This window comes from Ranitomeya imitator, chromosome 7 (genome assembly GCF_032444005.1).
Source record: "Ranitomeya imitator isolate aRanImi1 chromosome 7, aRanImi1.pri, whole genome shotgun sequence".
In the NCBI taxonomy this organism is placed as follows: Eukaryota; Metazoa; Chordata; class Amphibia; order Anura; family Dendrobatidae; genus Ranitomeya; species Ranitomeya imitator.
In genome coordinates this window covers 3,303,464-3,316,616 of record NC_091288.1, presented here as the reverse complement: position 1 = coordinate 3,316,616, position 13,153 = coordinate 3,303,464, and positions in this window count along the sequence as shown.

Sequence of the window (13,153 nt, the reverse complement as noted above, 5' to 3'; positions counted from 1 at the left end):
ATACCGGGGTCCTGTAGGTGTCGGTGTATGTGTATATACCGGGTCCTGTAGGTGTCGGGGGTGTATGTGTATATACCGGGGTCCTGTAGGTGTCGGGGGTGTATGTGTATATACCGGGGTCCTGTAGGTGTCGGGGGTGTATGTGTATATACCGGGTCCTGTAGGTGTCGGGGGTGTATGTGTATATACCGGGGTCCTGTAGGTGTCGGTGGTGTATGTGTATATACCGGGGTCCTGTAGGTGTCGGTGTATGTGTATATATCGGGGTCCTGTAGGTGTCGGGGGTGTATGTGTATATACCGGGGTCCTGTAGGTGTCGGGGGTGTATGTGTATATACCGGGGTCCTGTAGGTGTCGGTGTATGTGTATATACCGGGGTCCTGTAGGTGTCGGTGGTGTATGTGTATATACCGGGGTCCTGTAGGTGTCGGTGGTGTATGTGTATATACCGGGGTCCTGTAGGTGTCGGTGTATGTGTATATACCGGGGTCCTGTAGGTGTCGGGGGTGTATGTGTATATACCGGGGTCCTGTAGGTGTCGGGGGTGTATGTGTATATACCGGGGTCCTGTAGGTGTCGGTGTATGTGTATATACCGGGTTCTGTAGGTGTCGGGGGTGTATGTGTATATACCGGGGTCCTGTAGGTGTCGGGGGGTGTATGTGTATATACCGGGTTCTGTAGGTGTCGGGGGTGTATGTGTATATACCGGGGTCCTGTAGGTGTCGGGGGTGTATGTGTATATACCGGGTCCTGTAGGTGTCGGGGGTGTATGTGTATATACCGGGGTCCTGTAGGTGTCGGGGGTGTATGTGTATATACCGGGGTCCTGTAGGTGTCGGGGGTGTATGTGTATATACCGGGGTCCTGTAGGTGTCGGGGGTGTATGTGTATATACCGGGGTCCTGTAGGTGTCGGGGGTGTATGTGTATATACCGGGTCCTGTAGGTGTAGGCGGTGTATGTGTATATACCGGGTCCTGTAGGTGTCGGGGGTGTATGTGTATATACCGGGGTCCTGTAGGTGTCGGGGGTGTATGTGTATATACCGGGGTCCTGTAGGTGTCGGGGGTGTATGTGTATATACCGGGGTCCTGTAGGTGTAGGCGGTGTATGTGTATATACCGGGTCCTGTAGGTGTCGGGGGTGTATGTGTATATACCGGGGTCCTGTAGGTGTCGGCGGTGTATGTGTATATACCGGGGTCCTGTATGTGTATATACCGGGGTCCTGTATGTGTATATACCGGGGTCCTGTAGGTGTCGGGGGTGTATGTGTATATACCGGGGTCCTGTATGTGTATATACCGGGGTCCTGTAGGTGTCGGGGGTGTATGTGTATATACCGGGTTCTGTAGGTGTCGGGGGTGTATGTGTATATACCGGGGTCCTGTAGGTGTCGGGGGTGTATGTGTATATACCGGGGTCCTGTAGGTGTCGGGGGTGTATGTGTATATTCCGGGGTCCTGTAGGTGTCGGGGGTGTATGTGTATATACCGGGGTCCTGTAGGTGTCAGGGGTGTATGTGTATATACCGGGGTCCTGTAGGTGTCGGGGGTGTATGTGTATATACCGGGGTCCTGTAGGTGTCGGGGGTGTATGTGTATATACCGGGGTCCTGTAGGTGTCGGTGGTGTATGTGTATATACCGGGGTCCTGTAGGTGTCGGTGGTGTATGTGTATATACCGGGGTCCTGTAGGTGTCGGGGGTGTATGTGTATATACCGGGGTCCTGTAGGTGTCGGGGGTGTATGTGTATATACCGGGGTCCTGTAGGTGTCGGGGGTGTATGTGTATATACCGGGTCCTGTAGGTGTCGGGGGTGTATGTGTATATACCGGGTCCTGTAGGTGTCGGGGGTGTATGTGTATATACCGGGGTCCTGTAGGTGTCGGGGGTGTATGTGTATATACCGGGGTCCTGTATGTGTATATACCGGGGTCCTGTAGGTGTCGGCGGTGTATGTGTATATACCGGGGTCCTGTATGTGTATATACCGGGGTCCTGTATGTGTATATACCGGGGTCCTGTAGGTGTCGGGGGTGTATGTGTATATACCGGGGTCCTGTATGTGTATATACCGGGGTCCTGTAGGTGTCGGGGGTGTATGTGTATATACCGGGTTCTGTAGGTGTCGGGGGTGTATGTGTATATACCGGGGTCCTGTAGGTGTCGGGGGTGTATGTGTATATACCGGGGTCCTGTAGGTGTCGGGGGTGTATGTGTATATTCCGGGGTCCTGTAGGTGTCGGGGGTGTATGTGTATATACCGGGGTCCTGTAGGTGTCAGGGGTGTATGTGTATATACCGGGGTCCTGTAGGTGTCGGGGGTGTATGTGTATATACCGGGGTCCTGTAGGTGTCGGGGGTGTATGTGTATATACCGGGGTCCTGTAGGTGTCGGCGGTGTATGTGTATATACCGGGGTCCTGTAGGTGTCGGTGGTGTATGTGTATATACCGGGGTCCTGTAGGTGTCGGGGGTGTATGTGTATATACCGGGGTCCTGTAGGTGTCGGGGGTGTATGTGTATATACCGGGGTCCTGTAGGTGTCGGGGGTGTATGTGTATATACCGGGTCCTGTAGGTGTCGGGGGTGTATGTGTATATACCGGGGTCCTGTAGGTGTCGGCGGTGTATGTGTATATACCGGGGTCCTGTAGGTGTCGGTGGTGTATGTGTATATACCGGGGTCCTGTAGGTGTCGGGGGTGTATGTGTATATACCGGGGTCCTGTAGGTGTCGGCGGTGTATGTGTATATACCGGGGTCCTGTAGGTGTCGGCGGTGTATGTGTATATACCGGGGTCCTGTAGGTGTCGGCGGTGTATGTGTATATACCGGGATCCTGTAGGTGTCGGCGGTGTATGTGTATATACCGGGGTCCTGTAGGTGTCGGCGGTGTATGTGTATATACCGGGGTCCTGTAGGTGTCGGGGGTGTATGTGTATATACCGGGGTCCTGTAGGTGTCGGGGGTGTATGTGTATATACCGGGGTCCTGTAGGTGTCGGGGGTGTATGTGTATATACCAGGGTTCTGTAGGTGTCGGGGGTGTATGTGTATATACCGGGGTCCTGTATGTGTATATACCGGGGTCCTGTAGGTGTCGGGGGTGTATGTGTATATACCGGGGTCCTGTAGGTGTAGGCGGTGTAAAAAATAAAAACAATGTTAAAAACAAAACAGAGGTGCGCCTGATCGCGCACCCAACCATCTCCTATATACCGGCCGCGATCACAGAAATGACGCAAAGCTAATGGTCTCGTTCAGACCATGGGGGTGGACGCTATTAAGCGTCCATATCCACCGAGTCTCAAGCTGTGCCAAACGTTGTGAGGTGTTCCCGCCCCTAATATTTGTTTCGATTGAATCAATACCCCTAACCTGTAGAGCACTACTGTCACAATTGTGATGTTGTTTAAAATGTCGGGGTATCGTTTTCAGTAACTGAATATCTGTTTCAGAAGCAGCCGCCTCGATCCCCCTAACGTGCTCTCTTACTCTGATCTTTAATTGACGCGTGGTAAGCCCCACGTAGATTAAAGGGCACGGGCAGGATGCATAATATACAACATTCCTAGACGTACATGTTATATACTTTTTGATATCAAAAGACTTCTGTCCTGTAGAGTCCACAAATGTATCTGCTCTTATGATATTTTTACATGCTATGCACTTGCCACAGGTGCGACAACCACTTCTCGGTCTATTGTTGGGATCATTAAGAAATGTCCTAGGAGGCGTGCTTGTGTAGTGGCTGCGCACCAAGTGGTCCCGTAAATTCTTAGCCCTACGGTACGCAATGGTAGGTCGATTGGGCACCAGTTTAGCTAACGTCGGGTCGGTCTTAAGAATAGGCCAGGCCCGTTCTAGGGCAGCACGGATGGCACCCGCACGTGAGCTGAAATTAGTAACAAACCTAATGGTGCCGGACCCATCACCCCTTCCTTCATTATTATAAAGGAGTGTGTCTCTATTGCTATGCTTAGCGCGTAGGTATGCCTTCTTTATCGCGCGATTGCTGTACCCTCTTTCTTTTAAACGGGATTTTAGGGCATCTGCCTGTGCTTCAAACTCAGCGTTAGTGGAGCAGATGCGGCGTATCCGCAGAAATTGTCCAATTGGGACAGAGCGGACCATATGCGCTGGATGGAAGGAGGAAGCGTGAAGGAGCATATTCGTGGCAGTTGGTTTCCTATACACTGTAGTTTGAACAGTATCGGCCCTATCTTTAGTAAGCCTCACATCAAGGAAATCGACACTAGAATTACTGGATATTGCTGTCAATTTAATGTTTCTATCATTTGCATTCAAGGCAGCCACGAACTCAGAAAAAGTCCTCTGGTCACCCTGCCAGACCACAAGAATGTCATCTATGTAGCGCGTCCATAAAAGGACGCGCTCCATAGATAATTGACTGTCTGACCGTAGGAGGTCCCTTTCCCACAGCCCCAGGAACAGATTAGCATAGGAGGGCGCAAAGGCCGCTCCCATGGCTGTTCCCTGGAGCTGCAGGAAAAAGGACCCCCTAAACGTAAAAAAATTATGAGTGAGTGTAAATCTTAGGATGTCCAGAAGAAAATCCCGAAAGTCAGGGGAACAATTGGACGCAGATAGAAAGAAATCAGTAGCTGCTAAGCCATCATTGTGCCGAATGCTCGTGTACAATGATTCTACGTCCATTGTCCCCAAAACTGTATCGGTACCCAGCTTCAGGTCATCAACCCGCCGTAGGAGCTGATTAGTGTCTTTTAAATAAGATGGCAGCTCCTCTACTAGTGGCTGTAATACCGAGTCTATCCATTTATTAACTGCCTCAAGATAATTCCCTCGCCCTGACACGATAGGGCGGCCAGGCGGCACAGAGATATTTTTGTGAATCTTAGGAAGGAGGTAGAACGTTGGAATCGTAGGCTCCATTATGGTCAACGCTGTGCCAAGTTCTTTCGTTATAGTGCCTTTATCCGTAGCTCTCTGAAGGATCTCCCTGAGCTCCACACAATAGGCGGACAAGGGGTTATACGTCAACTTCCTATAGCATGTTGTATTTAACAATTGACGCAAGGCCTCCTTTTCATACATATCGGTAGGCCATAAGACGATATTACCCCCCTTGTCCGCCGGCTTGATCACGACCCCAGGGAGATCCTTCAAGGTTTTAAGTCTAACTCGCTCGCTGGCCGTAAGATTATCATTTAGTATGTATTGAGGGATACGTATAAGTTCTTCACTAACCACCTTCACAAACATATCGATGGCTCCACAACTGGACAGTGGCGGAAATCTCTTTGATTTTAAACGGATGGACTGTGGAATCCTACCTCCTTCCTCAACGTGTTGCTCCCTGGATAGTTCTTCTAGTATCCTCAAGGCCGACTGTTCGCTCTCTGTAGGGAATAATTGATGTAAGTTATCATCATAAAAAAATCTTTTAAATAAAAGTGAACGAGCAAACAAATGCAGATCCTTCACCGCCGTAAAACCGTCAAATCCAGCTGTTGGCGAGAAGGATAAACCCTTGTACAGGAGCGAACAGTCGGTCTTCGACAGTACATATTTACTCAGGTTAATTACCTTACTCGTATCACTTGGCATATCAAAATGGCGAGGTTTCTGCCTCTTGTATGGGTGATAGTTATGATTCCTCGATCTGTTATAACTCGTCCCAGACCGTGTCACTGCTGAGGATGTGGAAGCCTCAGACTGAGTGCTATTCGATGACAAGGATGTATTAGATGTACTCCGCTGAAACTGACGTTGTTGTGGCACCGATCTCCTCCACTGATATACACTCTGAGTCTGGTAATCCCTGATGTCTCTGTTTAGTTTAGAGGTCTGGGTATCACTTATCCTCTTGACAATCATCTCCAAGGATTTGTCCATCTGAGTGTCATAGTTTTTGATTTGTTCCTCGGTGCATTTCACACGCAATTCTGACAGCGCCCCATCAATGTCTTTATCTAAGCCATCAATGGTCCTAGTGTTAAAGCCGATCAATAATTTCATTAGTGCCACTGAACATGAATCGCAGGCCTCCTCCCATCCAGCGATAAATTCTGTATCTTCAACAGGGAATGTTGGCACAACCCTAACACGGAGACCCCTAGGGATCATTTTTTTGGAGAGATATTGCTCCAGGAACATCCTGTTCCACCAGATCCGTGTACGCTTGACAAGCATTTTCCTCATAGACTCAAAAATTGCGTCACAACTGCGATCGCGACCCGGCATATCACCCGTCCCATCATGTCCGAACACCTGTTCAACTTGTCCTAACCAGGATTGTTCCCTGGCCCTAAAGTCCATAATGACCCCCAACGTACCTGTGCGAAACACAGAAAAACAATGTAGTATCCAAATGGCGGTGCTCAAGGGCAACATAGCGTGAGTAAGATGGATATAAACACTCACTGCTGCTCACTTGCCGGACTATTAACCGTACCAGTCGTAGCTGTATAGTACAGAGAAGATGTGGGAACCACAAAAGAAAACGACCAACAAGGGTAACTATAATCAAAATACAAAACTCTTTATTCAATATACATATTAAAAATAACTATGAAAGAAATAGGACACAGATGGGGAAATGGTATAGGTCACAATACAGGTACTCCCCTATAGAAAACGTGTAGGCCTCGCACTGGCTCCCTATCAAATGTAAAAACAGAGTATGGATAATGGGGGGGGAACCCCAAAAGTAATGGAATGGCTACAGTAAGTGTAAAATACACTACATACCCCTGAACACTATACCATGGAAACAACGGATATATAATGTATAAGTCTCCATCACGCCCATTAAACTATGAAACACATGTGAAAAATAAGGCCCAGAGAACTTAAACTACTCTAAACATCCAGAATGGCCGCTGGAACCAAGAAAGTGACATATGGAGAAAGCCATCCCTGAAAACACTAACCTCAACCCCAGGAACACAACCAGGAAGGTGCGCATGCACCCATATACATAAAGGCAGATAACATGGTATGATCTTTATTACCTGGTCCTGGGCGGTGTTAGCGGGGGAGAGCCAAGTGCGCAGCCGACACGTCTACCCGACGCGCGTTTCGGAGCCGACGCTCCTTCGTCAGGGGTGCGTGTCAGACTGTCATTAAGCCGGAGTTTAAATACATGGCCGCCGATATCTGCAGCGGCGCCCGCCGGAAGTGACGCAGGCGTTGCCAGGACACACCCACTCACAGCGGCGGCGACGTCACACAGGGGCGCCGCCAAAATCATGGCAACCGCCCGAGCGTCAAGACGCCGCAAGCCGCAGGGAGCAGCGATGCCCAGCACGCATGCGTACAGGCGGCGCAACTGTACGCATGCGCGCTGGGCATCGCTGCTCCCTGCGGCTTGCGGCGTCTTGACGCTCGGGCGGTTGCCATGATTTTGGCGGCGCCCCTGTGTGACGTCGCCGCCGCTGTGAGTGGGTGTGTCCTGGCAACGCCTGCGTCACTTCCGGCGGGCGCCGCTGCAGATATCGGCGGCCATGTATTTAAACTCCGGCTTAATGACAGTCTGACACGCACCCCTGACGAAGGAGCGTCGGCTCCGAAACGCGCGTCGGGTAGACGTGTCGGCTGCGCACTTGGCTCTCCCCCGCTAACACCGCCCAGGACCAGGTAATAAAGATCATACCATGTTATCTGCCTTTATGTATATGGGTGCATGCGCACCTTCCTGGTTGTGTTCCTGGGGTTGAGGTTAGTGTTTTCAGGGATGGCTTTCTCCATATGTCACTTTCTTGGTTCCAGCGGCCATTCTGGATGTTTAGAGTAGTTTAAGTTCTCTGGGCCTTATTTTTCACATGTGTTTCATAGTTTAATGGGCGTGATGGAGACTTATACATTATATATCCGTTGTTTCCATGGTATAGTGTTCAGGGGTATGTAGTGTATTTTACACTTACTGTAGCCATTCCATTACTTTTGGGGTTCCCCCCCCCATTATCCATACTCTGTTTTTACATTTGATAGGGAGCCAGTGCGAGGCCTACACGTTTTCTATAGGGGAGTACCTGTATTGTGACCTATACCATTTCCCCATCTGTGTCCTATTTCTTTCATAGTTATTTTTAATATGTATATTGAATAAAGAGTTTTGTATTTTGATTATAGTTACCCTTGTTGGTCGTTTTCTTTTGTGGTTCCCACATCTTCTCTGTACGGGGTCCTGTATGTGTATATACCGGGGTCCTGTAGGTGTCGGGGGTGTATGTGTATATACCGGGGTCCTGTAGGTGTCGGGGGTGTATGTGTATATACCGGGGTCCTGTAGGTGTCGGGGGTGTATGTGTATATATCGGGGTCCTGTAGGTGTCGGGGGTGTATGTGTATATACCGGGGTCCTGTAGGTGTCGGGGGTGTATGTGTATATACCGGGGTCCTGTAGGTGTCGGGGGTGTATGTGTATATACCGGGTCCTGTAGGTGTCGGTGGTGTATGTGTGTGATGAGGGAACAGCCGCCATCTTGGGACAGGCATACTACAGATTGGCGTGACTCCATTTTGTCTCCTGGTCACAGGAGTGCTCCTGGCCCCCACCTTTGCTAATGAATAAAGTTCCTATTAGTATGCTAACGGGCTGAGCTCAGTGTAAACTGTAGATGGTATTTCAAAGCTGTGAGGAAACCACGCCAGCAGGGGGCTTGGAAATGCTTGGGGGCTTAATTAAAACACGCATGCCAAGTGGCCACTGGATACACATCTATTATGGCAGCCCAGCCGAACCGTCTCCAACATGGAATTGTGAATTATGGACGCATCGTCCGAGGTACCGGCTCATAAAAAATATTCTCCTTGCCCTAAAGAAATTGTGCATCCAACAGTGTGACTCCCGTGACGGTGGAAGGTCTGAAACCCGAGATATAGGGATCAGCCTCCCACAGGGACCGAATGGGTCCAGGTTTGATCCCAGTACGACCGGCAGAACAAACCACAGGCGCTGGTACTGCCCGTGTGCTGATCCGATCATCCTGAGAGAAGTTATCCCATTTATTAGATATGGGAATAAATCTTGCAGGGAGGCAGAGGGGGTGGAGATTGCTAAGCCCACCCAGCTGCAGGCAGGGGGGCTCAGCCAGGTATAAGAAGAAGCTGAGGTCACTGGGAGGGTCTCACTCTACAGAAGAAGACTATGATGATTTCTTAAGGAACAGGGTATGCCAGCCAGAGGGGGAAGCAAGCACATGCTTTCTGGGGGCTGCCCGGCAACTAAGTTTTTGGACCTGCGGAATGCTATGCCCCCCCGGCTTCCACAAGCGACCTTCAACCTGGTAAATTGACCTCCAGCTTTATACCTTTAAGCCTTGTATTATTGTTGTTATATTGTACTCTGATTGTAACTCTTGATATATTGTGATTGTATATTTCTTGTAATTATCTAGTGCGCCCTTAAGGCAATTAAATCATAAATTAATTTTGGGCTGATCCTTTTACTCTGATTGCGAATCTTAGAATACCCAGGGTGGGTAACAGGGCAGTCTCCCCGGCGGCCATTTGCTCTAGGTGCAGTTCCTTTACTGACCTGAGAGACAAAGGGGGCGCCGGAGAGCTGGGCCGGTGTAGTGACGTCACGGATTGGTGACGTGGTAGGAAGGGGTAATCCTTCACAGTGGTGGCAGCGTACGTGGGATCAGACTAATAGTGTGCGTGGGACCCCTACTCCCAGACACTAAAGACTACCAGTGGTAACTTTCGCTGCTGGGGTCTTAAGGTCAGCCCAGCACTAGACGGTCAGAGTGTAGATATAATAAGTTGTGTGCAAGGTCAGGGTTACAGCTGTGTCAGTAACCAGAGGTTGCAAAGATGGCGGAGGGCACCAGGAGTGCAGTGAGGGCGCAGGCCAGTGCTATGGCCTATGAGGAGGTGGTGGTGGACGGTACTGTTCCAGGCGAGGGGGAATTCAGCCAGGACTCCCCAAGGAGCCAGCCACCCGTGCTTAGTCCGGCAAGGGACTACCCACCACTTACCCGCCCCAGCCTGTCCACATCAGCGGCCCTTGTTGCAGCGGCAGTGGCACGTCTCGAGGCGGGTAATGAAGATGCCTATATGAGACTCATGGCAGCTGCAGAGAAAGCAGCGGAGGCCGAGCGTGCAGAACGCCGATGGGCAGCGGAGCAAGCAGCGGCAGAGAGAGCTGCTGAGTGGGCAGCGGAGCGCCAGCACCGACTGGAGATGGCTCAACGCGGGCTCCCGCTGGACGCCCCAGCACCACCAGAGTCCAGGGCTTCCAAAGTCCGGGCCGAGGACTTCCCTCTGCTTGAGAAGGATGGAGACCTGGATTCCTTCTTGCTGGCCTTTGAAAGGACCTGCCTTCAACACCATCTGGCCCCGGATCAGTGGGCAAGATACCTGACCCCCCGTTTGAGGGGTAAGTCTCTGGAAGTTTTGGGGGACTTACCTGCCGGGGCGGAGCAGGACTACAGCAGCATCAAGTGGGCCCTGATCCAGCACTACAACCTCACCCCAGAGTCTTACTGCAAGAAGTTCCGGAGCCTGCAGCGGGGCCCAAAGGACAACTGGACCGACCACATGCGGGCTTTGCTGAGAGCTGCAGAGCACTGGACTTCGGGTCTAGCGCTCACCACCCGCCAGGAGGTCCAGGAACTGTTCGTCATGGAGCAGTTCTTGTGGAACTGCCCAGAGGACCTCCAGCAGTTCCTCCGTGACTGGAAACCGAAGGGGGCTTCTGCTACAGCCGCCCTGGCAGATGAGTATGCCAATAACAGGGCGCCTGAGCCGAAGAAGCCTGCCAGCAGCTCCTGGAGAGGGGGTAAGCCCAATCCTGCCCCTGTTTCCCCAGCCCCCAGAGTGCAAGGGGTGTACCCCCCTGCTGCCCTCTCCAGGCCAGGCGCAGAACCCAGACATTGTCATCACTGCAACCAGCTGGGACACTTCAAAGCTGCATGTCCCCAGCGTCTTAAGGCCCCATCCCTGTCCCCGGAACCGTCCACTGTTTTATGTGTGGGAGGGGGTGGTGGGAGGTCCCTGGACAATTACCAACCCGCCACTATCGGCCGCTCAGCGGTCATGGGACTGCGGGACACAGGCGCTGATTGAACCCTGGTACGTCCTGAGGTGGTGTCCCCTCAAGACTTGGTGCCAGGGAGAACCCTTTCCGTCTCCGGAATTGGAGGCGTGGAACCGGCGCTGCCTGTTGCAAAGGTGTTTTTGGACTGGGGCGCCGGGAGGGGAGTACGGGAGGTGGGAGTAACGTCAAATATTCCTGCTAATGTATTACTTGGGACCGATTTGGGGCGGCTAGTGTCTCAGTATGTGGCCACTGAACCCCCAAGTTCGGCTCCCCAAGAATGTCATGTCTACTGTGAATGTTGATGTGTTGAATGTGCCTCCAACAGTGGGGGAGGGAGTGAAACCTGAGGGTACTCCATACACTGACACCACACACACGGGGCTCACAGTGAGGACAGGTGAGGAGACTGTAGGGGAGAGCTCAGAGGTGGAGGGAGGGGCTGCTATGGGCAGTGTAGGGCCCCTAAGTGAATCCAGCCTGCTGAGTCTAGGGCCCCTGCAGGAAGAGGAACAGGCCATGGGGGGAGGAGGCGTCCCAGGAGAGGAGCCACCAGGTAAGACCCCAGGGCAGGAGTTCCCCACACCCGGGATGTCAGGAGGGCAGGGAAGTCTGCCTGACCCGGCGACTTGGTCAGGAGTCGGGGGGAAGCAGGCGCTACCCGTGGGCACAGCAGTCGAGGCCGCTGTCACCAGGAGTGGGAGCGCCGGAGCCCAAGGAGCCTTGCAGAGGTCCGACGGCTTCCCCCTCTCTGACCAAGTGGCTGCCGAGTCAGACAGCGGCCAGGAGACAGATCCCGGGGAGCGGACGGTGGATGTGGCAGTGTCGTCCATTCTCGCCACATCGAGTCAGGGATTTCAGGAAGCCGACGCTAGCCTGAAAGCTCTTAAGGAGCAGGCGGCACAGCCTCCCAGGGAGTCAGACCGCGAGCGGGTGGTCGGGGACCAGGGACGGCTGTACCGGGTAACGGTCCAGCAGGGTTCACCGGAGGCGTGGCCCAGGGACCGACAGTTAGAGGCAGCCTCAGAGAGAGGAGGAGGGGGCAGAGACAGCCTCAGCAAGAGAGAGGAGGGGGCAGAGACAGCCTCAGAGAGAGAGAGGAGGGGGCAGAGACAGCCTCAGAGAGAGACAGAGGAGGAGGCGGAGACCGCCTCAGGAAGAGAGGGGAGGCCGAGACAGCCTCAGAGAGAGGAGGGGGCAGAGACAGCCTCAGAGAAAGAAGGAGGAGGGGGCAGAGACAGCCTCAGAGAAAGAAGGAGGAGGGGGCAGAGACAGCCTCAGAGAGAGAGAGGAGGGGGCAGAGACAGCCTCAGAGAAAGAAGGAGGAGGGGGCAGAGACAGCCTCAGAGAGAGGAGGGGGCAGAGACAGCCTCAGAGAAAGAAGGAGGAGGGGGCAGAGACAGCCTCAGAGAAAGAAGGAGGAGGGGGCAGAGACAGCCTCAGAGAGAGAGAGGAGGGGGCAGAGACAGCCTCAGAGAGAGAAGGAGGAGGGGGCAGAGACAGCCTCAGAGAGAGAGAGGAGGGGGCAGAGACAGCCTCAGAGAAAGAAAGAGGGGGAGGCAGGGACAGCCTCAGAGAGAGAGAGGAGGAGGCCGAGACAGCCTCAGAGAGAGACAGAGGAGGAGGCCGAGACAGCCTCAGAGAGAGAGAGGAGGAGGCCGGGACAGCCTCAGAGAGAGAAGGAGGAGGGGGCAGAGACAGCCTCAGAGAGAGAGAGGAGGGGGCGGAGACAGCCTCAGAGAGAGACAGAGGGGGAGGCCGGGACAGCCTCAGAGAGAGAGAGGAGGAGGCCGGGACAGCCTCAGAGAGAGAAGGAGGAGGGGGCAGAGACAGCCTCAGAGAGAGAGAGGAGGGGGCGGAGACAGCCTCAGAGAGAGACAGAGGGGGAGGCAGGGACAGCCTCAGAGAAAGAAGGAGGAGGGGGCAGAGACAGCCTCAGAGAGAGGAGGGGGCAGAGACAGCCTCAGAGAGAGAGAGAGGAGGAGGCCGAGACAGCCTCAGAGAGAGGAGGAGGCCGGGACAGCCTCAGAGAGAGGAGGAGGGGGCAGAGACAGCCTCAGAGAGAGAGAAGAGGGGGCAGAGACAGCCTCAGAGAGAGAGAAGAGGGGGCAGAGACAGCCT